Genomic DNA, 17,100 nt, shown 5'->3' with positions numbered 1-17,100 from the left:
GCCGCCTTCCCGGGCGGGCTGACTCCCCCGGGCGGCGCTCGCCCCCCAGCCTGCTCGACGCCGCTGCTCTCGCCGCGAAGCCGGGCGGCGCGAAAAGCGCCGGCACCGCCGTGAGGCGCGGGCAGCGGGCTCTGCGGTTGCGGGGAGTCCTGCTCTCCTTCACCAGCGCGGGACACGCGTCGTGGCTTCGTAACCCGGCAGGGGAAACACCGCAGCTTTCCTGACCTGCTCGGCGTGGCTCGGTGCCCGCCAGACACGGGAGTCTCCTCCCCAGGGCCGCACGGCTACGGGCCAGCAAAACTCGGGGCGCCCGGCTCCGGGCTCGGGCCTGCACGGAGGACGCCCGCCAGAGGATTTGGGAATGTGAAGCCCCGGGTGCGGGTGGAGGATGTTTGCCGGTAGCAGGCCCACGTCTGGTTCTGGCCTCTTGCATTCGGAATCAGCTTGGGCTAATTTGGCCTGGGATACAAATTAAATTAAAAAAAATAATAGCTTCACAAATGGTCTAGAAGAGGAGGCATAGGGCAGATGAATGAAATTTGCAGGTGAAGCAAAATTGGAAGGAGCTGCAGAAACCAGAGAAATGAGAAGGAGCCTCGGCACGATTAGGAATGGGCGGTAAACAATGAAATCGGATCCGGCGGGGGCAAATACAGCTAATGCATCCGGGGAAAATAACCTGAACCCCTGGTCCTCCCAGGGGGGGCGGGGAGTCAAGGAGCAGGCATGGATGAGAGGCACCAAGGCAGTGAGCAGTGCAGCAGATGAAGTCTGCAGTTGACCTGGGGTGGAATAAAGTGGGCAGTGTGGTTTTGTCCAGGTATCGCAGGCGTGGAGGAAAGCCAGGGTGGTCTGGAGCTGGGAGGGGAAGGTCCCTCTGCCTCTGGCCCTAGGGAAGCCCCACCTGGAGGGATGCACTTTGGAAACGAGCTGTCCAGAATGGAAGAAAACCTCCTTGTTCAAAGAAGCAACAGGGGAACAAGCGGGACAGGCCCATGCACCTGTGGGGTCGTTTCCAGGGAGGGGGTGGGAACCCTATTGCTTGAGGAGGTTTGGTGACTAGTGGTAGAAAGCAAAACCATAAACCGTTGGGGGACCAGCCTTGCGTTGGACTACGGAGAGCTAGAACTGAAGGGGTCTTCCTTTTCCAACCTAGACGGGGAGATAGATGGGGAGGTGGGGTCATAACGTTTTGCGGTGACCTCACAGCGAGGTTAAGAATCGTTGCATGAGTCGCGGTGTATCTGCGTGCGGTTGTTGCACCTCGGTTCTTGCCGGGCAGCCTGCTGCTTTCCCTAAAGTGCCCCCTTCCCCAGCACCCGTGTGGAGGGAGCACCCGGGAAAACATCTCGAAAGGTGTTTGCGTCAAGGACCCTTTGAGCAGCTGCAACGTTTTGTCTGCCTGGAGGTCCCATGGCAGCTGCCCGGAGAGAAAGTAGAAACTTTAGCCCTGCTTTTGAGAGCAAAGCTCCCCCAAATCTCGTGTGGCACGAGGATGAGTTCTCTGCAGTTCCATCACTTAGGATGAAGGCGTTTTACCTTCTCCCAGAGGCAGGTTTTATCTGCTGTAATAGAGCCCTGGCCTTTCTTCCCCAGTCCTCGGCCTGGGTCTGATTAATTATCTTGCCTTTCCCACTTTTGTCCAGGCTGGACAACTGGTCTGGTGTTCCTTCGGGAGCTCCCGTCAGCTCCTCCCATGTCCAAAGAGGCAGCGCAGCCATCGCAGTGCGTGGGCTTTCCTTGCTGTTTCTCTCGTCTGTATTTGTTGGCTGTGAGAATCGGGGTCACAGCGATGCTGCTTCGGGCCTTACGTTTCCTTAGAAATATGCGCCAAGGCTTTGTCGGGTGTGGGGTGCAAGGCTGCACAGGAAGCTAATGCTAGTCAAAGGGAAAGGTGCCCAGCCTTGGCCCGTGGACCCGAGTGGTGTTTTTTGTAAAAAAGGAACCCAAGAAAAGAATCGCCTGATAAATTGTGGGGAGGGGAGGTTTACATAGAGAGGAGACAACGTGTTTCTTGAGCTCATCAGCGTGGAGTAACCGTGATAGTTCCCTAGCTGGACATCGGAGCCTGTTACCGAACTGTGGGGCAACAGCAGCAAGTAGTGGTGGGAGGGGGGTGTGAGCCCAGCGCTGTGGTTTGCAGACCTTTGTCCGCTGCCCCTGGACTCCAGCGTCTTCAGGAGTTGAATGAGACTGCTCTCGGGTGTCCCTGGCGCTCCTGCTGGTCAGGGGGAGGAAGGTCTTGGGGTGAAAGCGCTAGGCTGGGTCCCGTTCCCAGCTCTGCTATACCTCTCCCAGGTGACTCCTCTTCTTGACCACTTATTTTCTCAATTTCTCGTCTGTAAAGTGGGACCTCAGGGAACAGATGGGAGAAAATAAGTACTTGAAGTCCTTAGACCGGTGGTTTTCAACTTTTGCAGACTCGAGGCACCCCCTGGAAAATGCCAGCTCTTCATTTTCGATCTTTTTTTTTTGCTTAAAGAAAAATAATAAAGCAGTTTTTCTGTTGCAAAGAACTGAGCCCACAACTGCGGGTTTCTATTTGAAATCTCTGGGTTTATCTTGTGAATCATGTTTATAAACCTAACCGTGCTAACGTGGTATGGCACCCTGCAGCGTCCTTGAAAAACACCCAAGGGAGAATCGCTGTCTTAGACGCTGAGTGTCTTGGGGCCAAGGCTCTGGGTGTGCATTTGCATTGCGCTTAGCTTGAAGGAGGTCTGACTTGAGTTTTTTTTTAAATACCTAACACCTCAATTGCTCAGGGTGCTTGTGCATGTGCGTGACAAAGACCTGACCTCCCGGTACTCCTGTTAGCCTGCAAAATCGTTCAGCCAGGCCACGGGTCTTGGTAATGGATGAAAATTCCCCCCCACCCCGAGTCAATGTGGGAAAAGGGGTCCTGCATTGGGCACTATGAGCTGCAGTTCCTTCGCCATGAAAACTTCTCTACCCATGTGGTTACACTGATGTAACTCAAGGGGTGGTTTGAAATCAGGTCAGGTAAACTGATGCATATCTGGTCCACAGCTGTGTGTGTGGACACTCCTAAGTCTACATAACAGCCTATTTTTATTGGTTTGGCTGGTTGTAACCTAAGCAGTATAACCCGTCTCAGGCCATTAGATGGGTGTCTGCACGGGCTGGTTCTGGTTGAGCTGCAATTGGTTTGACAAATTCAAAGGCAACTTCTGCATGTAGACAAGCCCTTAGCAATTGGCCCAAGTTTTCTCTCGCAGCCGGTGGTTCTCAACTTTGGGCTCAAGGCAGCCGTCAGAAAACGTCAGCTCTTCCCTTCCGTTCATTTTGTGACCACAGTAAAATAATGGAGCGATTCTTCTGTTACAAAGAATCAAGAAAGACTGCAAAAGTTCAGACTGCTTTTGACGCTATGGATTTTTATTCAGTCCCTCTGGGTTTTTCATGTGAATCCCGGGTAACACACCAACGGTGCTAGGATGGCATGGCACCCCACCAGTACCATGAAAGGATCTCATGGCACCTCAAGCCGGCACAGCACCCTGGTTGAGAATCACTGCTCTAGGTCTGCCCAAAAGTTTTAATGTCCCTCCTCTTCTGTTCCTTTTTTTCCCTCCCAAGTCCCTGTGTACTGGGAGAAGCCTGGCATGGAGGGACCCTTCTGATTATTTTGCTTGCTTCTGTTTCTTCTTTCTCAGCTGCCTCTTATAAGCCCTGGGCTCCCCTGATCTCTTGTAGATGGGCAAACCCTCCAACGCTGTATCATTTAAGCAAGTCGGGCTGGCATGCAGGGGGGTGGGCTGTGGCTGCTGCTCCTGCTGATTCTTCTCTTGCAGAGTTGTTTCCTATTTTAACTTGTGAACGATTCCGGGGTCTCAGCTGGTGAGTGAAAACGGGTGTCTGCCTAATCACGTGCTTGATAATGAAGTAGGCCTGGATTAGGTCTTGCCCGGCTCTCCAGAGCTGGGTTCAAGGCTGAGATGAGGAGCACTTTCTGGAGGCAGAACAAAGCAGGCCCTGCAGGAATTCCCAGCGTGCGGGTCAGACGGTGGTGGTATGTGGCGACCTCATCTCTTGCACATGTGCACGGGGAGATGTGTTGATGTCTGCCGGGAGGCTGACTGATTGATTTTCATTGTAAGATCCTTCTGCCAAGGCCCTCTGTCCTGGTTGACAGTGTGTAGAAACGGGGAACTGATCCTCAACTTGATACGCTGTGCCAGTCCCCGAGTCATGCAGGCTTCCCTTGCTTGATGTACGTGCGAATTCGCTCTTATGCGATGACCCTTTTTATACCAACAATTCAATATAGGCGAGGTAAATTCACTCTTATACAATTGGAAACCCACTGCCAGCTGCTTTGTGCAAGGCGGAGATAGAAAAAATTATTTTGTGGGGCTGAGCCGGGTGGTGGTGCCCAGGCCAGGCTGCAGCGCTGGCCCGGTCCGGCCCTGTCAGCGCAAGCCATGAAGCCGCCCAGCAGCAGTGCCCGCGGCCGCCGCTCGGGGCAGCTGGTGCCCGTGCTCTGGAGCTGCAGCTGCCCCAGGAGTGGTGCAATGCCACGTCAGTACAATCGAGGGGGTCAGCACAATTGAGGTCTTGGAACACGTCCCTACTTGTTACATTGTAAAGTGGGTTCCCTTTATGCCAATTTGAGTTGTGCAGGAACGCATGTACAGCATAAAGCGAGGGAAACCTGTAGTGACCAGCTGGCACCATGCCTTCGGCTTCCCTCTGGCTCTCCGGGTGCCCGCTCTTTGTTTCCTAAGCGAGAACTTCCCTCTTTGCAGAAAGCCCTTGACTGCGCCGTGTTCCTGGCATTGGATGCTGCTGTCACCGAGCGGATTCCTTGTAGAGAAAGAGCGGGTAGAGAATCTGTCGGAAGGATGCTCGCAGACTTTGGGCACCTCCCTGGACTTGTATGCGTTCTTATTTTCCTTGCAGCGGGTCTGGTTAAGTCACTGCCTGCCCTGCTGCGGAGCTCGCCTTCATCTCCAGTCCTTCTGCAGCCAGTGATGGCCAGGTCCTTGTCTGTCCTGTCCCTGGGGGCTGCTTGGTGCCCATTAATCTCTTCCAGTGGAAAGCTGGGGCTTCCCTTTCAGTGGAGTGAGCACAGCTCTGTTGCTGCGTGTTTCCTGCTCAGGTGAATTCCCTGGTGGGACAAAGGGGGGCTTGTTCTTGGAGTGTCCTGTGCGCTCCTGCTAAAAAACAAAGGAGCACAGAAGACGAGGCGGGCAGGATGAGCCAAACTGTAGCGGTCTCCAGTGTCGGTTGCTTGGTGCAGCTCTGTTGCATTGACTGGGCCTTGAAATCCTTCGCGGAAGGGACTGGGGCAAAATCGGTGTGGCTGGCTAATGATCTGCAGGTTGATTTGCCTCCCCCATACCTGGCCAGAGCGCCTGTGAGGCTCAGGGAGGACAGCACTCAGTGGTAGGGTCCCAGAAGCTCACGTATCACCGGCTCCATTGCTTAGCGTGGCAGACACAGCAGCCCCTTTGCTGTTTCAAGGGGATGCCGTGGCTCGAGTTGAAGCTGAAGCCTTACTCGGACGCCCGAATGCCGGCTGTGTTTCCTGTCCCAGAGGTTGCCAGGGCTGGCCGGCTCCTGCCTGCTCCTCCGAAGACGGGTTTCCATGATATCCCCTACGGCGGGGGGAGTTTCACGTGAATCCGGAACGGATCCGCAGCTGCTGCAAAAGCTCGTTCCAAGTGTTGGGAGTGAGAGTGCCAGGGCTGAGGAGCACATGGGGGAAAGTTAGCTGCGGATAATCACTCCCTCCCTCGCTCCCATTGTCTGTGCCTCACGTGGCCAGGCCCTGGCACTGCTCACGGCTGTCGCAGGCTCTGTAGGTGTCCTTCTTTGTCTGTGTTGTGGTTGGAATCAGGCTAGCAACAGCCACGTTCAATGGCACTCGGAGCCTGGCTTCTTTGCCCAAGGGTGGTGGTCTGAAACCCAGGCTAGCCAAGTCCCCTCAAGGCCTTGTCTGCCCTATCCAGACAATGAACGACAGCGACCGAACTCTTTTTTGCAGCTAGAGGTGGTCAGCCTATGTTTTCACCGGGGCATTCTCCTTTAAAACTGCTGCTCTGTCAAAGCCGAATAGTTTTGTGCAGATGTGTTGATGTTGGCAAAGCGCTTGCTGAAGAGGTTTCTTTATGCCTCTTGGGTCAGAGGGTGCTCAAAAGCCTGACCTCCCTCAATCTGAACATGGTCGTTTCAACACGTTTTGGTTTTATGAGTGTATTTGAAAGGTTTCTGCTCTCCTTCCCCTGCAGAAAGAAATGGGATCGCTGTACCCAGCCACCTCCTGCTGCAGCTCAGTTGGACTCTGAGATGGTTTGCTCTGGCATTATGTGCCCACTTCCAAACCCGATTAACCCCACTCACAGACTGCCAGCAACGTCTTGGTCATTGCCTGCACTGGGTCACGACTAGCACGACTTCAAACATGGGCCAGCTGGATTTAACCCTTGTGTGCCCATGACCCTACACACTTGTGTTCCTCACTGCTTGCTCTGCACTGTCTGTTGCAAGGTTCCTGCGTGGAAACAACTCTGCCAGAAAGGCAGTTTTCTGTGGCCAGCCTTCAGTTGGCTTCAGTCCCTGGGCTGCGTTTGCAGAACAGTGTGGTTTCGAGCCTTTAGATGGTAGCTAGCAGCAGCGAGTCTGGGGCTTGGAGTGAAGGAAGGAGGCTTCATGCATGGAGTAGCCTGCCAGGGGCTCTGGGGTGTGTGTGTCTGGCCTTGGTCGGGGCAGTAAGTGTGCTCCCCCGGCGCTTGCTGGGAGAACGATCCTGTTGGCTTTCTGGTGCCCTTTTCTTTCGTTTGCCCAGTTCTTAAGCTGCTGGCGACAATACAGTGCCGCTACTCAGTCTCCATTTAAAATGAATTGTTACGTTGCCTTTCTGAATGCAGCTCAGCTCTGTTCCACCTCCAGCAGCAGGGTGCGTTTTCATGGGGTTTCCAGGTTGTCCTTTGTGAGTTGAGGCTAGCTCTCTTTTTGTTAGAGGCAGCAAGGGGCAGGACGAGGGGGGTTTATTGAGAAGCTCAGAGGTAGAAAACAGGTGGGGGGCTTGGAGCTCGTGGTGCAGAACAAGCCAGACCCTGTGTCTCGTGCTCGTGGCCCAGGGTCAGTCACTCAGTCTCCTCAAACACTGCTCCTGTGCACTGGATGTGTGTGCTGTTGGATTCCCCACCTGCTTATCTTCCTGGACAGCTCTACGGTTTGTCTCCCCTATGGATCTGAGTCCAGTTCCCCAGAGGTCGGACACTCATCACAACTGTGATGCTAATTTTGGAGCCAGGAGAGGGCTGTTCCTAAGCAGCGGAGGCCTAGGACTAGGACAAGGACCACTGTATTAGCAGCAAGAAACAAGTCAGCAGCCCCAGGAGGCTGATAGGAGCCGGTCCATTGGATCTGCAGTGCTACAACCCAGAGCCGGGTTGTGCACCAGAGTTTGCCGTGGTGTTCCTCAGCCAGGAAAGCAGGGCAGTGTGAAGAGGAGCCTCTGGATGGGCAGACCTGCTGGGTCCCACGGCTCTTTCGCATTGCCGACCAGCTTGACTTCTATCCTCCCCGCAGAGGTCATCGAGGCCACACGTGAAGCGATGTAGAGGACCTGGGGAGATCCCCCTGGGTTCTCCGAGGCTACCATGACTGATGGTAGCTGGAAGCCTCCCATGCGGCAGCTAGGGAAGATTTGTCGGACCTGTGCTGGAACTGACGGGCTGCCCGAGCCTGTGCTGGGGATACCCCTGGAAGGGTGAGAATTGGTTTTATCCTGCCTCCCTTGCCCTTGGTTTAACCTTGGTTGCATCCTGTGTCAAGGTCCATGAGAACAGACCAGCACCCTGGTCCAGGACAGTGGCTTTTACCTGCCTAGCGGCTGTTGCGGCTCAGCCCGTCTGGCCTGCTTTTGGTTTGCCGAACGCTGCGGAAGGTCGCGGGGTAGCAGACTGCCCGGGTGCTTTCTGGATGCAGTTTTGGGCTTCAGGGAGGCCGACGCCGCGTGGTGACGACCTGGCCCTGTTTGTTGGGCGCTTCCTGTTGATTTCCTCCTCGGCCCAGCCTGCGTTCTGTTATTTGGAGCCCGTTCTCATGACCTTTGCTCTGTGCACTGAGGTTTTCCAAAGTGCTGGGGGTGTGGTCCTGCTCAGCTGCATTATCGTGTGATCCCAGCCCCACCACCTCAGGTCTGTTGGGAGGACGTGCACGCGAGAGAGGACTTCAGAGATGGACAGATTTCCGGGACAATATTTAAAATAAGCCTAACCCGCCCCCTTCCCCCAATTGGTGTATTTTGGGGGCACTTGCATCTGAATTTGGGGGGTGCAGGATTCTCTAAGATGATGCGGGCCCATGACAAAATCTACAGGGCCCTCTGAATACATCCACAGGAAAGATCTGTGTTATTCCTATTTATATAGGGGCCCAGGCTTGCTGAAAACCATGCGTGCCGTCCATGTCCCATGGGACTCATGGACCTTTGGTGACTCCAAGATGAAGTATCAACATTTCCCTGAGCAGCTGCTCTGAAGCTCTTGGTCTGGTTTCTGTCTTCCATGTCTCCAGCCCTGTGCTGTTACAGATGCGGTGCTTACAGAGGCCCAGGAGCAGAGCTGTTCTGGCCTCGGCAGGCACAGTTGGAGCTCTGCCCTGCAAGCGATGAGGTTCAAAGTTGGCACGGGTGGGATTTTTCAATCAGTTATTTGAGTGGCAAACATGCCCCGGGCCTCTCCCAAGCTCTTCTTGGAAGCAGTAGGTGCATCGTTCGGAGGGTGTGTTATATCCACAGTGGAGTTGGATCTCCCCTTTCTGACCTCTGCCTCCCTGGCGGAGCTTTACCTCTTAGGTGACCCAACGACTGCAGGTACCTTTGAGGGGCAGCTGAACCGTCACTCCCAGCATCCGTGTTGTCAGCCCTGGTGTTTCAGATGCTGAGCTGCACCGAAGCCTTGCATCTGTGCAAAGGGATAAGCTTTCTCATGTCTCCTGGAGCAGGGACTCTGGGTTTCCCCCTAGAGAGCAGCTTCTCCCAGGAGCTGGGGGCAGGCCTGGGCCGTGAAAGCCTTTCCTTTCTGGCATCTGGTCCTGTTCCTGGGGTGCGGAGAGGAGCGGCTTTGCTGGCTAACCTCCCTGCTTGCTGGCAGCTGTCTCGGTGACACATGGGCAGCGCAGGGTGTGACTAATGCAGGCCGTTTGGGATTTCCCTGCTCCCTAATGCCCAGCAGCTGCTGCCGGGCACTGTCTGAGTCTGGGCTGCGAGGGTCAGCTAAGCAGGACTGGGCCGTGGGAGCTGCGCTCTGGATGGGGTTAGGCTGGAGGGAAACATGAGGTTAAAGCACAGACCTGGGCATTGGAGGACTCGGATTTTATGATTTTACTGATTTCCTCTGACCATGGGTGACGGCATTTCCCTCTGTGCCTCTGCAACCCGGGGGCGATGCTGACTGACTGTGTGGGGAAGGGGGGTGCGGAAATCAGTGTTTGGCAAGGATTTAGCTGCTGTTTACTAGGGAAATGCTATTCCAGCCTCCTGGTGTTGGATTCCAGAGGGATTTATTGTGCAGACAGTATTCCTGCTGGGTTACTGCTAACAGGGATGTCCTGAGGACTCTGCTAGGATTTTGTGGGCTGCTTTCCTAAGCCGGCTTCACAATGACATATTAGCTGTGAACCCAGCTGCTGCCTGCAAGACGCTCCAGCACTGGGCGCTGAAGAAGGGGGTAGGAGTTAAATGGGGAACAAGGTCCTCTGAGCCTTATCTTCACTAGGAAAAGGTGGAGTTTGCTGCTAGCGTTTATCCTGATGTGATTGCCAGGGCTGCACTTCCCTAGAGGGTTCTGCCGTGTTAGGTACTTTGAGGTGTCATTAATTAATTAAAGAAACAGCGACAATGCGACACCTCATTTTCTCGTCTCAGTGCAGGCTGTAGCCAGATTTGTGGGGGCTAGAAGCAGGCCTTGGTCCCTGCTGTGCTGCTTCTAGCGCGTTGTCCTGGCACAGGCTCTAACTGCTTTAAGCAGTTTGGCTTTCGGGCCTTTTCTAGGAAAAGACTTTCTAGAAATCCGCAGGCAGGGCTCTTTCCTGTCGCTGAGCTTTCGCTGGCGGCCCACATTATGCTTTCTGGTAACCGTATCCTCTCCCTCCTCCGAGACTCCAGCCTCTCCCCTTTGGTTTTTAGGAGGTCTCTGACTATGGGGTATCATCATGTCATAGAGAAGCAGGACCTCCAGCGGTCATCTATTCGAGTCCAGCCCCCTGCCTGTGGCAGGATTAGTCCTATCCAAACCATCCCATACAATCCATAATCTTCATAGGACTACCATCAACCCTGATGCAAGACGAGACATAACACCCAAACCTGCCGCAGGTAAAGCAGCCAATGACCCGCTTCTACACGGGGTTGTTAATAAATGCAGTTTTCGGCTTCATATTTTTAAAAGGGGCATGGAGAAGTTAGACAGCGTCCGGAAGCAGGCGACAAGGATGATCAAGGGCTTAGAAGGCAAGTCGTACGAGAGAGACTGAAGGAGTTAGGCATGTCCAGCTTGCAGAAAAGGTCCTTAAGACAGGACACGATTGCAGTCTTCAGATACCCGATAGGCTGCCATAAAGACGAGGGAAAGCACCTTTGCTCTCTTGCTGCAGCGTGGAGTAGCCTAAACCGACTCACGCTCCAGCAAACCGTACTGCTTGCTCCTGGGGCGTCTCGCACCCCTTAGAGAGGAGCATCTTGCACCCGAATGTGCAGTGATTTCCAGGGGCCGGTCCAGAGCAGCCAACTGTGTCTTCAGTGCATTTGGCCGCAGTTAAGTAGCCTGTTGGGATGCTCAAAATGTCGCAATAAGCAGGAACCTGTGGCCTGATGAGGTCAGTGCTTTGAGCCTGCAGAGAAGGGTGGTAGTTGCTAGTCAGGAAGCGTTAAGTGACTCACCTGTGCATTGCCTTGGCTTTGTAACAGGGGCCTCTCCACTCCCCTGGGGGCTGTCCCCATTTATGTAGAGACAAGACTTGTAGAATATAGGCCTGTTTTCCCTGAAGCTGTGATGATGAGCTATATAGACCCCACCCTAGTCGTCACCAGGTTAATGAGCTGTTGTGGTATTAATTGGCTCAACCCTGTTATACCAGTGATGCATGAAAGGTGAAGCCTCAAAGGGGAAAAAAACAGCTGGTTCAGAGGAGGGAAGAGAGTAGCTTGCAGTTCTTGGCCCAGATCTGGGAAGGGCTGGCCCAAGACTACGACATCAGGACTTTGGGACTATTGGTAAGGATTTGCCCATGGGCCTCCTCTCCCAACAGAGAGCCGTAGTTCATTGTACTTTGAGTTCTTGGTGATTGTCAATAACCCTGGGAGAGCTGGATTTCTGTGGGTTCGGCCAGAGGGCTGAGTCTCCTGAAATGGGACCTACCTGGTAGTTGTGGAGGGAGGCGGATTGACTGCGATGAGCACCTTGATTCTCACCCCAGGAATCAAAGTGTGTGTGTGCTGTCCACTTGGATTGCCTTTCCCACGTGGATGGCTCTCGCCGGGGCCCTCGGGAATCTCCCGGTTCCCTCAGCTGACATCTTCCCTGTGGCCAGTGCCTAGGCACCGCTTCATATTGGGGAATTGCTAGTTGCATATGTGTGCTTGCAGGTTCACCAGGTGCAGAGTTTTCTGCTTCTGGATGAGGCGGGTACAGCGATCACAGGCCTGTCTTGCTGTGCTGGCTCCTGAGAGGCAGATGCGTCTCCTGGGCTTTCAATGCATTGTACTGGCTCTAAATGCTCCCGGTGACTTTTAACGCAAGGGGGGGCATTCTGCGTGAATACTGTATCATTGCTGCAATAAGTCAGCAGTAAATCTCTGAACCTGTGGTGAAAAAGGCTTTATTGTTCTTGCAACTACTTTCCACCCCACTTCTAGAGTTGTTTGTTCATACAGGAAGCATGACTTCTGGGGAAAGGTTGAAAGAATGATTTAGTCTGGAGAAGAGAAGACTGAGGGGAGATTTGATAACAGTCTTCAAATACCTGAAGGGCGGTTACAGAGGGGAAGGAGATGGATGTTGCTGTACAGCTATAGAGGACAGGGCTAAGCGTAATGGCCTCAAACTGCAGCAAAGGAGATTTAAGTTGGAGTTTAGGAAAATCTTCCTGGCTGTGAGGATGGTCAGGCAATGGTATGCATTACCTAGAGAGGTGACATAATCTCCATCCCTGGAAATTTTTCAAGAGCAGATTAGACAGACGCTTGGCCGGGATGGTTTAGTCAGGGATGATTCTGCCTTAAGCTGGGGGATGGACTAGATGCAACTTGGTGAGGTCCCTTCCAGCCCTACTTTTCCAATGATCATCAAAGCAAAGGAGACGAAGCGCAGTGACTTTGAGAAGGAGCTTCCAGACGGTCAGAAGCAGCTGCCCCACGCATTTGACCAAGCTGATGCTGGTTGCTTTGGCCAAGGTCAGTGCTGTCCTCAGTCTGTGACCTCACTTGCCAGGTATCTGGTTCAGTCCCAGCACATATTTTTTCTCATTACTCAGTATCAAATCATCTCTCTTTCTTTGTTCCTCCAGGTTGCCAAGAGCAATGTTCTCTTCCCCTGGTTGGGAGTCCATGCCAGGTCTGCTGCCTACCACATCCCAAGGGCTGGGCAAAGGGTAGGACACAACCAAGCAAGTTGGGTTTTCCAGGAAAACAATCTCTGCTAGGTGGATTGCTCCAAGCTGGCCCAGCTGAAAGGTCAGGCCTGGCATTTGGTGGTTGCGTTGTTGAGGCCTGAGCCACTCTGAAGAAGCCAAGGTGGCTGAATTTAGTCTGAATCAGCCTGTTCGATGTCTGTGTGCCTTGTGGGTTTCTCATGCCTTCCTCTGGTGCAGTCTGTTGGGACTGGCAGGTCCTACGCTCCATGCCTGCCTATACCTATGCAGGTTTAGCTCTGATTGTCTAATCCGCCTCCTGGTGTCTTGCTGCTCTACGCTAAGTTCTTTCCCTTTTGCGGCACTTTTCTATTAATGAGGTGAGTCTCCTTTCCAGGAGTGGTGGTCCCAAAGGCTGGAGTTGTGGAGGGAGGAGTTGGCCAGCACTTGCTTCAGCTGTGTTTAGAAATCATTCTGAGCTGGCCTGCAAGCTTTTTCCTCTCCTGCATTTGAGGCCTACAGGGAGATGGGCTAACGCTGTCCCCTTCTTACAAGGGAGTGACAACATGGAGGTCAGAAGTCAGGATGCTTCAGCTGTTTCTTGCACCATCTCCTGCAGCGTCCAGGTGGTTCACATTTACTGTGGTGGGATCCTTCTCCTTGTCTGGCCCAAATGCTTTCTGGTGTTTCCTGTAAGGAGGGTGATATGGTGCTTTCTTGATTTCCCCTCCCGGTTGGCTTTGCAGATGAGAGAGGCCAGTGCTGCTCAGGAGAGGCAGTGCTGTTGATGACCTAAAGGGCCATCTGGAGATTGAATCTATTGAGAAAAGGGTGCAGGACCTGGCCTCTTCCCAAAGCTCCTGCTCTCAGCCCTTGTGAAGCCCTTCATGGCCAGGTAAATCAGGCTGCCTCCAGGAGAGTAACCACTGAGCCTGAGAGAGGTTCTTCTTTGGGAGTAAATGCCAAAAGTTCCTAAGTTGGCAGCCTCCTCACCTGTGACCTGTGGGTACTTGCTTCTGCACTCTAGGAGGCAGAGGTACCCTGATGGTGGGTGCAGTGCCTGCCATTGTCCAGCCCAGCACACTTTAGGCTTCCCTCTTCTTGGCTCCATAGCCATATTGATAAAGCTTCCAGCCCAATCCACTGTCCTCTGCTGTGTGAACCCATCGTGGCTGGCTGCTCCATGAGAGGCTGGGAGAACTGATGGGAGAGACCCTGGGTTACGGGACTCCAGTCTAGCAAATCGTCTTCACTCTGAGTTGCTGATGCTGAGTCTCACTTCTCTGTCTCCTGGTTTCCTGAGAGATCCTTACGCTGCTCTTTGGGGCAGGGGAGAAGGTGGTACGAGATGGTCAATGAGATGAGGGCAGGGTCAGTTTTGTTGCCTCCCAGGGCAGACCTGTAATTAAATGCAAGCTGATAATGAATGTGGTGGGAAGATGAGCCAGTGATGATTCCTCCTCCTTCCAGCAATGTCTACCCAGCACCAAGTCCTTGGAGGTGTCCTGGGCCTTCCCAGCGCTGCTCTGTTGACAGGGACAGGATGGGTCTGTGAGCGAAGGGGCTGTGCTGGGATAGCTTCCCTGTATGCAGAGGCCTGCAGGAGGGGATGCTGGTGAGCAGATTGTTTTGTGACTCTTGTTCCCCAGGTGTGGCGGTCGAAGCGTTCAGACGCTCCCCCTGCCCCCCTTCCCCTTGTCTTCTCTCCTTGCTCTCCCGCTGAGTTGCTGCTTTTCCAGGAATGAGCTGTTCTGCTGGCCCAGCACATTCCACCACATCAGCACTTTTTTGGCAGGAGCTTTGCCTGCTGTTAGGAAAGCGCAGGGGCTGGCCAGGCTGCTCTCCTCCAGGGGCCAGGGGAGAGGGCCTACTCCTGCCTGCCCAACTACACATGCCGAGCTGTGCTGGACTTCCTTCTGCCCCTGCCCAGCATGCCATGAGTGCAGGCAATGGCAGGGGCTCCGGTGCCTTTGCGGCAAAAGTCCTTCATGCCCCTTATGTGCTCCCACTCTGCTATTTATCATGTGTCACTAAATTCCTGTGACCGCCCAGGGCGCTGCAGGTGGAAGCCTTGAGTTGCTTTCCCAGGAAGTCCAGAGAAGGGCGACTTGTGTGTTAGACTCTGGGGATTCCCGAGGGGCCTCGTTAACAAGCTGCTGTAGAAGCAGATGATGTAAGGAGGAATTGTTATAACCATTGGGTCAGCTGAGCTCTGGCCCGGAGCCCTTCCCCTCCCATTGCTCTGCAGTCTGACTCCCTCCTGTCCAGCTCCAGTGGGATCTTTCCTATTCCACGTTGTCCTCAAGTTGACATGGCTCAACAGATGGTCACAGGATCCTAGAGTGGGGGCGTGTAGGGATGATTTAACCCCCATGTTAGCACCTTTGCATTCTCCCAGTTGCTTGGCTGGGAGCTGAGCAGTACGCTGGGCCAGGCCCTACGATCTTTGCTCCCGACCCCTCTGGTTGTTGCTCTGCTCTTCCTGGTAAGTGTCTGTAACCATTGTTGCAGCTCCTCTGAGCCCATCTTCCCTCAGCCAGGGCCCGACTTTCTGCTGTTGAGTGTTCCTAGGTTTGCTGGTGTGCTGAGGTCCCCCTGAGTGTTTGCCTAGAGCTGGGGTGACCAACCTGCAGCTCCGGAGCCACATGTGGCTCTTCAGAAGTTAATATGCGTCTCCTTGAATCTTTGCACAAGCACATGGTGACCAGCTTCTGTGCAGGGCAGGTGGGGCTGGGTGGTGGAAGCTGTGCCCCCTGCCACTAGCCCAGCCAGCGCGGGGCCAGCGTAAGACTGTGCCGCTGCCCGGCCTCTGGGCGAGTGGTGCACAGCGGTGGAAGCCAGCTCGACCTCCCCGCGCCTCCCAAATGAGCAGTGGTGGGGGTGGTGGTGGGAGGGGTGCCACCCAAAAATCTTCTGTGGCCCCCACTCCACCACCCCGATCCAGGGGCACATACCCCACCATACCCTGCAGCCACTTGCCCAGCTGGGGTGAAGCTGCTGCTCGTCCGGGAGCCCCAGCCCCAATCTCTCCATCACTGCGGGGTGTTGATCTGCCCCTGCATGCCCTACCACAACTGACTTACCAGTTGGAGGCAGCTGTGTCCAGCGTCGTAAAGTCGAAACCGGTCGGCACCTGGAAACACTGTGGTAATTGCCGTAAGTGACGTTGTCACAACTTGAGCAGTTGGAAGTCGAGGACTGCCTGTACACGAGTCCCCCATTTAGGGACACTGAGAGTGGCCGGGAACCCTTAAGGGGAATCGGCTTCCTTGGTGGCACCTCCAAGTAGCGCTGTGAGACTTCGTGGCATCTCCATGGGGAAGAACATATCAGTGTGGCAGTGTCTCCCATGGCTGTCTGCCCAGCTGTCTCACCAGCAGCCTGCCTGGGTCTGTTGTAGAGGACTCCTACTGCCAGGAGTCAGCTCCCAGAAGGCAAGGTGGAAGGGGCCGCTTGGCTCCATTTGGCTTCTAGGCCTCATGCTTAACATTAAATTTTGCTGCCTGAGGGGCCACTGGGGTTGATCTGCTTATTGCAAAATCCTCCTGCCTTTCCAGAGTCTTAGGCTGGAAGAGTGCTAAACCAGAGGTGAGGAGAGGTGCCAAGTGCAGCAGGACTAGCGCTGAGGCCTGGGGCCCAGGCTGGTTTCCATCCTTGTGTGCCCAGAGCTGTGACAGTACTGCACGGGCCGGCACTTCTTCAGGACAGGACCCATTCTTTTGCCTCATAGGAGTCTCTAGTCTACACAATACAACAGGAGCCTCAAGAAGGTCCCCGCTGGCGAGTGGGGTCCAGGGTGACTGTTAGAGCCCTGCCCCACTTTTAAGCAAAAACTGGATAAAAACCAGCTATAAAGTTGTCACGCATTTTCAAGCACCAACTTTGTAGTTGCCTGGCTCTCTTTATAGCTGGATGGACATTTTTACGGTGTGATAATATGACTGGCACATGTGGCCGTTTTAAAGTTATTGTGCGATTAACCAGTTAATTGCATAACACATGAATATGTGGCAGGGTCCTTAGGATTAGGGATCTGTAAGAATCAACCTTACAGGGAGGCGCACCTAGGCCAAGGGTCAGGGAGGATCTAGTCAGGGAACGTCTGGAGGGACTGGACGTATTCAAATCAGCTGGTCCGGACGATCTCCACCCTAGGGTGCTGAGGGAACTGGCTGTGGTCATTGCGGGACCCCTGCACGGCTATACGAGCACTCGTGGTGCTCTGGTGCGGTGCCAGAGGACTGGAAAAGGACCAGCGTGGTTCCCATCTTCAAAAAGGGGAGGAAGGAGGATCCGGGGAACTACAGGCCAGTTAGTCTTACCTCGATCCTGGGCAAGCTTTTTGAGAGAATTATCCTGGTGCATGTCCATGAGGGGCCAGCAGGGGAGATTATGCTTAGGGGCAACCAGCACGGGTTCATTAGCGGCAGGTCCTGTCAGACCAACCTGGTGGCCTTCTACGCCCAGGTCACCAAATCATTAGACGCAGGGTAGCAG

General features: G+C 54.2%; 1 long non-coding RNA gene across 1 annotated transcript; it reads left to right on the top strand.

Annotated features, from left to right (window-relative positions):
* Nucleotides 1-4,403: 4,403 nt before the first annotated feature.
* LOC109288056 lies at nucleotides 4,404-16,254 on the top strand. The gene is made up of 3 exons (XR_002095053.1): nucleotides 4,404-4,638; nucleotides 10,519-10,522; nucleotides 16,244-16,254. It is a non-coding gene; the product is annotated as an uncharacterized LOC109288056 (long non-coding RNA).
* Nucleotides 16,255-17,100: the final 846 nt, after the last annotated feature.

This window comes from Gavialis gangeticus, unplaced genomic scaffold, assembly GCF_001723915.1.
Source record: "Gavialis gangeticus isolate Ggan-Ray unplaced genomic scaffold, GavGan_comp1, whole genome shotgun sequence".
In the NCBI taxonomy this organism is placed as follows: domain Eukaryota; kingdom Metazoa; phylum Chordata; order Crocodylia; family Gavialidae; genus Gavialis; species Gavialis gangeticus.
Note: the sequence above shows the minus strand (reverse complement) of the source record. Positions and strands in the feature narration are given on the sequence as shown.